We start from the raw sequence: 10,512 nt of genomic DNA, 5'->3' as shown, positions 1-10,512 counted from the left end.
CATTGAAGGATGCTGTGGAACAGAGGGATCTTGGAATAATGGTGCATAGTTCCCTGAAGGTGGAATCTCATGTGGATTGGGTGGTGAAAAAAGCTTTTGGTTTGCTGGCCTTTATTAATCAGAACATTGAGTATAGGAGTTGGGATGTAATGTTGAAATTGTATAAAGCATTGGTAGGACCAAATTTGGAGTACTGTGTACAGTTCTGGTCACCGAATTATAGGAAGGATGTCAATAAAATGGACTTCACCTCCACTGCAGCAGAAGTGGTTGAAGCAGGTTCGACGTTGTCGTTTAAAGTGAAATTGGATAGATATATGGACAGGAAAGGAATGGAGGGTTATGGGCTGAGTGCAGGTCGGTGGGACGAGGTGAGAGTAAGAGTTCGGCACAGACTAGAAGGACCGAGATGGCCTGTTTCTATGCTGTAATTGTTATATGGTGCTCTCCACTATCCAGGCATTTTCCTTCCCTCTCCTGACAGTCACCCAGTTTTCTGACCCTTGTAGCCTAGGGATGACTACCTCCTTGTTCCTATCTATCATCTCTTCACTTTCCCTAATAAGCAGGAGGGAAATCTATTCCTCAGCTTTTTTTCTCCAGTTCTGCTGAAGGCTCTTGGCCGGAAACATCGATTGTACTCTTCTCCATAGATGCTGTCTGGCCTGCTGAGTTCCTCTAGCATTTTGTGTGTGTTGTTTGTATTTCCATCATCTGCAGATTTTTTGTTTATGTTTCCAGATTTATAATTTTCATGCACCCTTAGGATCTTCTGAACTCCAAAGAATGCTTTAGCTACTCGTGATTTGACAACCATCTCTTCTCAGAAATTAGCTTGGTAAATCTCTTGGACTGCCTCCAATAGAATCAGGTTTATTATCACTATCCATTGTTTTGCAGCGACAGTACAATGTAAAGGGAAAATTACTGTAAATTGTGACACCACTCAATCAGCTAATCTGCCCTACTCTCTACATCTCTTTGTTGCCATATTACCAACATCAGTGTAGTCATTTACACATTTTTAGAAGGGCATTTGAGTTGTTCTTAGCCACAGACTCTTAATTTCTAAGAAAATAGGTGTGGCTGTGCCGCCTTTGTGATGACACTTGTGTACTGGTCCAGGACACATCCCCTGATATGGTAATACTTCAGGATTTAAATTGAAGATTATTTGTTTTTCAGTCCATTGGTACTCTCTTAGAACTCAAATCTATCCACTGACCCCCGGTTGAGAACCCTTCGTTTAAAAGAAACCTGAGAGAGGCCTTTGCTCAGAGCGTGGTGAAAGTGTGGAATGAGTTGCTGGCAGAAGTGATGGATTCAGGGTAAATGCATGGATGTGAGAGGTATGGAGGGCTATGGTGCATAAGACACAGGAGCAGAATTAGGCCATTCAGCCCATTTAAACTGCTCTGCCATTCCATCATGGCTGATCCCACTCAACTCCGTATACCTGCTTTCTTGCCATATCCTTTGATGCTCTGACCAATCAGGAAACGATCAACTTTCGCTTTAAATATACCCATGGACTTCACCTCCACTGCAGTCTCTGGCAGAGCATTCCACAGATTCAATACTCCAGCTAAAACAAATCCTCCTCAACTCTGTTCTAAAGGGTCACCCCTCGACTTTGAGGCTGTGCCCTCTAGTTTTTGATACCCGCACCATAGGAAACATCATCTCCACATCCACCTTAGCCAGTCTTTTCAACAGTTGGTAGGTTTCAATGATCACTCCCACACCGCCCCCCCCCCCCACATTCTTCTAAATTCCAGTGAGTACAGGCCCAAAGCTGCCAAATGCTCCTCATAAGTTAACCCCTTCATTACTGGAATAATCCTCATGAACCTCCTCTGGACGCTTTCTAATGACAACATATCCTTGCTGAGATATGGAGCCCAAAACTGTTGACAATACTTCAAAGTGTGACCTAACTAATGTCTTATGAAGCCTCAGCATTATCTCCTTGCTTTTATATTCTATTTCCCTTGAATAAATGCCAACATTGCATTTGTCTTCTTTACCACAGATTCAACCTGTAAATTAACCTTCTGGGAGTCTTGCACGAGGTCTCCTAAGTCTCTCTACACCTCTGATTGAACTTTCTCCCCATTTAGATAATAGTTTGCACTTCAGTTCCTTTCACCACAATGCATTAGTTTCCCAACCTTCTACCATCTGTCACTTTTTTGCCCATTTTTCCAATTTGTCCAAGCTCTGCTGTAATCGCATTGATTCCTCAGCACTACATAACCTCTCCACCTACCTTCACATCATCCATACACTTTGTCACAAAGCCATCAATTCTACTACCCAAATAATTGACAATGTGGAAGGTAGTGGTTCCAATACTGACCCCTGAGAAACACCACTAGTCACTGGCAGCCATCCAGAAAAGGCCCCCTTTGTTCCCACTTGCTGCCTCCTACCTGTCAGCTATTCCTCTATCCATGCCGGTATCTTTCCTGTTATGCCACAGCATATTATTTTGCTAAGCAGCCACATGTGTGGCAGTTTATGAAATGCCCCTGAAACGCCAAGTAAATGGACACCTACTGCCTTTCCATTGTCCACCCTGCCTGTTACTTCCTTGAAGAACTCTAACAGATTTGTCAGGGAAGATTTCCCTTCACAGAAACCATGCTGACTTTGACTTATTTTATGTTTAAACTGCACTGTCTGTACTAATTTTTTTTGTATTAATATCTCTTGTAAATTTATATTGCAATTGTGTATCAGTGCTTATATGGTTTACCTTTTGTGTACTAACTCAATAAAAAGATTTAAAAAGAAAGACTTATTTTATCATTAGTCTCCAAGTATCTTGAAACCTCATCCTTATCCTTAATAGATTCCGACACTTTCCCAACCAGTGCAGTTAGGCTAAGTGGCCTATAATTTCCTTTCTTTTTCCTTCCTCCCTTCTTGACATTTGCAATCTTCCAGTCCTCTGGGACCGTGCCAGAATCAAGTGATTCTTGAAAGATCATGACCAATGCATCCATTATCTCTTCAGAAACCTCTCTCAGAGCTCTGGAGTGTAGTCCATCTGGTCCAGGTGACACATCCACCTTAAGACCTATCAGTTTACTTTTTCCTTTGTAATAGCAATGGCACTCACTCCTGCTCCCTGACACTCACAGACCTCTGGCTAGTGTCTTCCACAGTGAAGATTGATGCAAAGTACTCATTAAGTTCATCTGCCATTTCCTTGACCCCCATTACAACCTCACCAGCATCATTTTCCAGTGGTCCAAAGTCAACTCTCACCTCCCTTTTACTTTTTATATAACTGCAAAAACTGCTTTGTATAATCAGCTAGTTTGCCCTGAGTTTTTGTTTTCCTTTCTTATAGCTTTATTAGTGGCCTTTAGTTGGATTTTAAAAGCTTCCCAATCACTTTAGCTATTTTAGATGTCCTTGGCTTTTATGCAGTCCTCAACTTCCCTTGTCAGCCACAGTCGCCTACCCCTGCCATTTGAAAACTACTACTGTACTTCTTTGAGACATATCTGCCCTGTGCCTTGTGAACTATTCCCTGAAACTTCAGCCATATCATTGCAGCGGGCCCGAGTCCTAATGGGAGGCATGATCCTGTGTTTGGCCAATTTAAAAGGTGACCTGGATAGACTGGAAAGACAGGACGTTAGGACTGGAGGTGAGGGTTAGGCCCATTCCGCTTGCTCTGTTGCAATGTTCACTCCTCTGCTGTGCTTCATGTCTACGAGCTTAGCAGTGATTTCTCCACTAATATGATGAACTGAGACAGAGGTTTTGGCCCTACTATGGCTACTCCAGGGATTCAGATCTAAGGACTCAATGTGGTTTGGAGTGCTGTTGCTTGCTGCTATTGTTTGCATGATGTTTGTTTTTTCTCTTTCTCTGTGCATTAGGTGTTTTTTTTTTAAAAAATGGGTTATTTCGTGTTTCTTGCTTTGCGGGTGCCTGTAAGCAGACAAGTCTCAAGGATGTATAATTTGTACATATGTTGATAATAAATGTACTTTGAATCCTTTGTTGCCCTTTGTATCTAGTACTGATAACTGGGAACAAACTAACTAGATCTGTGCCCTCTCATCCCATTTTTAAAAATTGAACTATACTCTGTTCTTAGGCTTCCATTTAAAAAAAACTTATTTCCTGTGCATCAAACGTTGTTTTGTTCCGACACATTCAATTTTTAAATTAGCATACCTCATGATGGTTGTCAATGTTGGGAGTATTCCCTTGCTACCTATAGAATGAGCTTAGGGTCATTTATGTCAGCCTAAGGATGAACAGCATAATGGTGATATCTTATCCAGAAGACCAACTCCGTGCATCACTCTCAGCCTACACTAATTTCCCTGGTTTGAGAAGACAATGCAAGTCTCTGTACTCCACGTTTCTCTTATAACATTTGTTATACAAAATCAAGAGTTGCATAATCTGTTTGTAAGACAATTACTTTTTGGTATTCACTATTTGTATTTGCTTTCTTAAAAAGTAAAACAAACAACAGTGATGGGAAATGCACACACAAATAAGATATGCTGAAAGCAACAGCCCAGCTGTTTGATTAACCACATGTTTGCAATGCAAATTAGGACCAGGTGGCACCTAAAGCTATAAATTCAAAAAGCATTAATTAACATGTTGTAGCCTAAATTTATATCGACTATCTTCCAAATAAAGATTACAATACATGTGCAAACATTTAGTTTTTCAGTGGAATATGGTTAGTACTTTTCTAACCTCTTAAGTGTGTATAGGGGAACACTGGTGAGCATAATTCCATTAGATTCAAGATAATTATGGAAGATAGAATCTCAACCTGAGGACCAGTCCCAAGTTGTTGAAAGGTCAATATTGATGGCATCAAAAGGGATTTGGCAGTTGTGGATTAGGATAGGTTGTTTTCTGGCAAAGGGATGCTTGGCAAGTAAGTGGTCTCCAGAAGTGAACTATTGAGAGTACAGAGTATATATGTTCCTGTTAGAGCAAAAGTCAAGGCTAACAGGTTTAGCATACTTTTGTTTTCTAGAGATATTGAGGCCCTGGTTAAGGCCAAAGTTAATTGGAAGGGGACAACAGCAGGGATGATCATGGAACAGCACTGGCTAGAGTTTCTGGAAGCAATTTGGTGCAAGATAGATTCATCCAAAAGAAGTAGTATTCTGAAGATAGAATGAGGCAACTGTGGCTAACAAGGAAAGACAAAGACAGCATAAAAGCAAAAGAGAGGGCATAAAATATAGCAAAAAAGTGGCAGCTAGATTAGAAACTTTTAAAAACAAAGAGGCAACTTAAAAAAAACATAGAGAAAAGATGAAGGTCAGCTAGCCAGTAATATAAACTAGTTTAAGAGGGCGCTGGTGATGCTCAGTGTACCAGTGGCAAAATACAAAACTATACACTTTATTAATAACAGTCACTGCCAGCAATGGAGAGGCATGCAGCGGCAAGACTAAGTGAATGGAGTTGGCAGGAGGCAGGAGTGAGGGAAGTTCCAATGTCTGATTGACAAACACTAGGCTGAATTGGAGAGTTCAGGTATGAGTGGAATTGTGACGGTGGGGTCCTGGCCCCAGAGCTGTCCAAAAGTGAGGAATGACTCAATGTTTGTACAATTTAAGCACTAGGCCAGATTGAAAAGGTTAGGATGTTGGGTGTTTGGTATTTTTTGTAAATGGGTTCTTTGGGTTTCTTTGTTTTGTGGCTGCCTGTAAGGACATGAATCTCAAGGTTGTATAATGTATTTCGAACTTTGAATAGCTTTTTCAAATGCACTAAAAAATAAAAGAGAGGCGAGAGTAGATATTGGACTGCTGATAAAATGACTGATGGAGAGGTAGTAATGGGGGACAAAGAAACAGCAGACTATTGTCGAGGTTGATAGGACTAAGCAGAATAATTGGCATGGTTGAGATGGGTGGGAGGGCCTGTTCCTGTACTGTAGTGCTCCATAACTCTTCTATCAATTAGATTGGTGACTGTTTAGAAGAAACTTAGCAATTATATAAGGTCCAGATCAAACACTAAATATGAAGTAACAGTACAAGCTTGGTTTTCCCTATTTTGTGCTCTTACATTATAGTTAATTAGCAAACATAAACAAGTTACCAATTACAAATTGCAGGATAATATTCTATAAATTGTATTACCTCATGAACTTAGTGTTCAATGCTTTTATATCTTGAAAATAAAAGTTATAGCAGTCCTCAACTCTGCCTCTCATGCAGAAAAACCACAAGTAAAGAAACACAATGTGCATTTATTTATCACTCACTACTGTGACGACAAACCAAGTTATCAGAAGATTGATGCTGATGAGAGACATAAGTGAGACAATGGAGAAACATTCAAAATGCTAATAAGAGAGAAGAGATAGATTAACGAGAAAGAAACACATTTCAGAATATTGACAGACCGGTTGCTTTGAACCTGAACTGTTTGAAGTTTGATGGACAGGCAATACCCCAACAGGGGGATAAAAAGAGCAGGTTCGCTAAGGCACGACACACACCATGAGATCACGAGATAACCAGACCCTGGAAGTGCAATGTGCCCCCACAAGTTGGTGGAAGTTTGGAGGTCTGGTCGCGGGAACCGACCATAGACGCACAGGGTGAAAGGGTACGATCGGTGGGAATTTGGTGTGTGTGTCCGCCCTTGCCTGGGTGCCGGGTTCACCGCGGAAGAACGGTCGTATCCAGAGCGGAGGAGTCACAGTCGGTGACCACAGAAGACATAACAAAGGGTCCGCCCGAGAGCTAACTGCGAAGAACTTCAAAGGTCTGCTGAATCAGATTTGCATATCTCTATCTCTTTCTCCAACGGCACAACATCGATTACTGCGAACTGTACTAAGCTGAACTGAACTCTGCGTCACTTGAGACTGATCAATTTACCCCTAGATTGCGATAGAGCTTGGTTGATTCCTATTACCCTAGTTCTGTGTACATGTGTGTTTTATCATTGCTAACCTGTTGCATTTATATCCTTACGATTAGAGTACTGTGTTACTTATTTCTTTAATAAAACTTTATTAGCTTCTGTTAAACCAGACTCCAACTAAGTGGTCCATTTCTGCTGGTTTGGCAACCCAGTTACGGGGTACGTAACACTACAAATACATTTTCTGACCGTGGCCCTTCAAAGTTCACTGCCACAGACCGCAAGGAAATATCAACAGATCAGTGGTGTCTGGGCAGAAAGTACACCTGAACATTGAAATGCGGTGCTTCCATAAATAAGTCACAAGCACAACATAGTATGTGCAGCATTTTCTATAATAGTTTAAAATATGTAAGTCAAGTTACCATATCAGGAATGAATGCAGTGTATGTTTCACTAGTTTCTTTCTCAGCTACTGCAGTGCAAGCTTAGTGATAGGTCGGTGGTTTATGTCTCATGTCCAGTTAGTAAAGATGCTTCAGGATTTGATCTAAAGAAATTACCTCAAATCATCAAGTTTTAATATAAATTATTTTTAATTTGGAGACAAAACAAATGCAGTTGTAAAAAAAAAAATTAAGCATCTCAGCCCCAGACAATGCTCAAGTTTTCCTCGATCTACTGCTTTTAATTTGGGACTCACTGGTGTCAAGCATTCCTGCATCAGGAAACTCACAGATCATATGTTAAGCTCCTACCAGTCCATCAAGCACAGTACAGATGTAGAATGTTTCTCAACAGTTGTTCCATTCACCTCATTTTGCTCATCAATTTAGCTATATTAGTTTGAGAAAATGCTGATTGTCCTTCAATACAATGAATTTTCCATTTTCAAATGAATAAAGATTTACATTGCAGTGCCATACTGGCAGATTAAAATGCACCCACTAGATTAGGATAACTCCAAAAATTCTAAAGAAATTTAACATTTAAGTCATTTAAGAATTGGTAAAATTACTTCACTGGACAGTTATACTGGCTACAAAGGAAATCAATTGCAGTTGTTGGGAAATCTCAGCTCCAGACATTGCTATAGGATATTATTAGGGACTTGATAGAATTTTAGCATCGATGAATAACAATTGTACCATTCCATGATTATTTTCATCCAAAACATCTGTAACCGTTGCCTGTCATTTGGTGGCATTTCATCAAGAATTTGTTGAAATGTAATGGAATGAATTTAGTTAAGTTAATTTAGCATTATCATTGTCCTTGAGAAAATCCAGGACATAGGAATATACAAACACTGCTAATTCAAGATACCTTTACTAGCACGTTGTTCTGACTTGAAAATACTTTCTTTATTATTCGGGTGGGGTCAGAATCACAAAAATTCTGTACCTAAAACTCTGGGAATTCCTTAGTAACATAGATTGCACCAATCAAGGCAGTAGCTGATAAACTTCAGAGCCAATTAGGAAGCAACAAAAAATATAGGCAACATACTGTGAATGAATTAAAAACAAATCCCCAAAATGTTAACTCAGACATATTTATTAAGCTATATGAAGCACAACTGGACCCTCTCAAGCTTCCCTGTTTATTAGCACCATCTCCTGTTTTAGCCTTTACTCTTTTCATTCAGTGGTTTACTTCCATGTACAGCTAACCTGAAATGTTGGGAGTTGAAAGGTCATCTTTGTGTACATCCATTTATAGTGAGAATGTTGTGGTGCGATCCAAGAGAAATAGTTTACAACTGGAACTGATCCTTTGCCCAACACCATTATACAAAAAAAAAGCATTTTCTGAGTTCTTGTCATGGTCCGGACGGTGAAGTCCGTATTCCGGTTCACGGTCCGGTCCATCGACCCTTGCTCCAGGTTTTCCTGTCTACCCTGTTTCTGTTCTTGTTGAGCTCTAATTGAGGCAGCTGATGCTCGTTGGGGCTGGCTGCATAAATACCTTCAGAGGCCAGGGTACGGCTGCTGGATTGTTCTTGTCCTTACTCCTTGTATCCCTTCCTCTGCCTTCTGTTTCCTCGCCTGAAGCCCTGCCTTGTCTTGCCGGTAACTCTCACCTCGCCTGACGTTCTCGTCTCACCTTGCTTTGCCAAAAGCCTTGCCTTGTCTTGCCGGTAACTCTCATCTCACCTGAAGTTCTTGTCTCTCCTTGCATTGCCTGAACCCTTGCCTTGTCTTGCTGGTAACTCTCGCCTCGTCTCGCCTGCAGTCTTGTCCTGGAGCCACCCTGTACCTAGCTCCCTTCCTGTCCCTTGCCTCCGCCCAGGTAAGCCAGGCCATCTTGCCGTTACCTGCAGTTGGTTCTGTTCCTTCCTGTCCCTTGCCTCCGTCAGGTAAGCCAGGCCGTATTGCCGTTACCTACGGTTGGTTCCGTCCTTTCCTAACCCTTGCCTCCGTCAGGTAGCCAGGCCGTCTTGCTGCTACTTACGGTTGGTTCTGTCCCTTCCTAACCCTTGCCTCCATTGGGTGGAGTACCGCGCTCTGCCCAGGAGGAGCCTCTGGCCTCAAGTCTCTAGCCCCCTGCCAAGCCTCGCCTCAAGTCTCTAGCCTCAAGCCTGAAGAGTCCAGCCTCACCTCAAGTCTGAAGACTCCAGCCTCCTTCCAAGCCTCGCCTCAAGCCTGAAGACTCCAGCCTCCTTCCAAGCCTCACCTCAAGCCTGAAGACTCCAGCCTCCTTCCAAGCCTCACCTCAAGCCTGAAGACTCCAGCCTTGCCTCGAGTCTCTAGCCTCAAGCCTGAAGACTCCAGCCTCCTCCTGCCTGCCAGCCAAGACTCGTCCTTGCCTAGTTCTGGGGTCCGAGCCAGAGGCAAGACCCAGGTACTGGGTCCTTGTCCAGTCTCTGGCTCGGAGTCCAAGCCCGGGCTCCTAGCTCTCTTGTCCAGTCCTGTTCCGGGTTCCTGGTTTTCATGTCCATGTCCTTGCCCTCTCCCTGTATCCTAGTCCTGTCCCTAGTACTTCAGTGTCTATGTCTTGCACTTGGGTCCATTCCTAGCCACCTCCCTATGACAGTTCTATGTCCATCTGCCTCATCACTTAGCTAGTTATCCCATGGCTTTGATCTGGATGGTCTATTGGCAAGTGAATGAGAAAAAAAAATCACCTGAGGAAGTTATAAAGCTCTGTTGATTTAGCCTGAACCTAATGTTTATCTGACCACCTGTCTTCTACCTGGTTCAAAACAGTAACACCAGGTTCATTCTGTATAGAGAATAGTACAGGAAGTACTTCCCTAATAGACAAAGCCATTTAAAAAAAAAAAATAGGTTACTTAAAAGCCTTTACTATTCAACACCACACTAAGTGCAACTTCAAGGTTAGGCTTATGAACTTGAATATATTAGGTGCTCACATTCAGGACTGAAGTGCAAAGTCAGAAAGAACAAGTATGTGTCTCTGTAGGTTTATTATTAATGTGAGGCAGTTTCTTTACTGTGAAGGTGCAGATATGGCCTGAGGCAATGATGTAGCATTCGCTTCTTATTCCTGGGGTTCAAAAAGTTTCGTCCGCTCTTGCACCATGAGACCTTCTTTCAGACTCTGAAAAATAAAAGACATGGTTAATTGTTATTTCTGTTTTAAAATAAAAGGATGCTTGGGGCTTGGGTT

The 10,512-nt window shown here is 41.9% G+C and overlaps 1 long non-coding RNA gene across 2 annotated transcripts in view; it reads right to left on the bottom strand.

The window, feature by feature from the left end:
• Positions 1-7,502: 7,502 nt before the first annotated feature.
• Positions 7,503-10,512, bottom strand: part of LOC140185537 (uncharacterized) — a 64,572-nt gene continuing 61,562 nt past the window's right edge. For both annotated transcript variants that reach the window (XR_011882644.1, XR_011882643.1), the window contains exon 3: positions 7,503-10,443. This is a non-coding gene — a long non-coding RNA (uncharacterized lncRNA). The remainder of the gene's footprint in view (positions 10,444-10,512) is intronic.

Source organism: Mobula birostris, chromosome 20 (assembly GCF_030028105.1).
Source record: "Mobula birostris isolate sMobBir1 chromosome 20, sMobBir1.hap1, whole genome shotgun sequence".
Taxonomy (NCBI): Eukaryota; Metazoa; Chordata; class Chondrichthyes; order Myliobatiformes; family Myliobatidae; genus Mobula; species Mobula birostris.
This window is presented reverse-complemented; position numbering and strand designations above follow the sequence as displayed.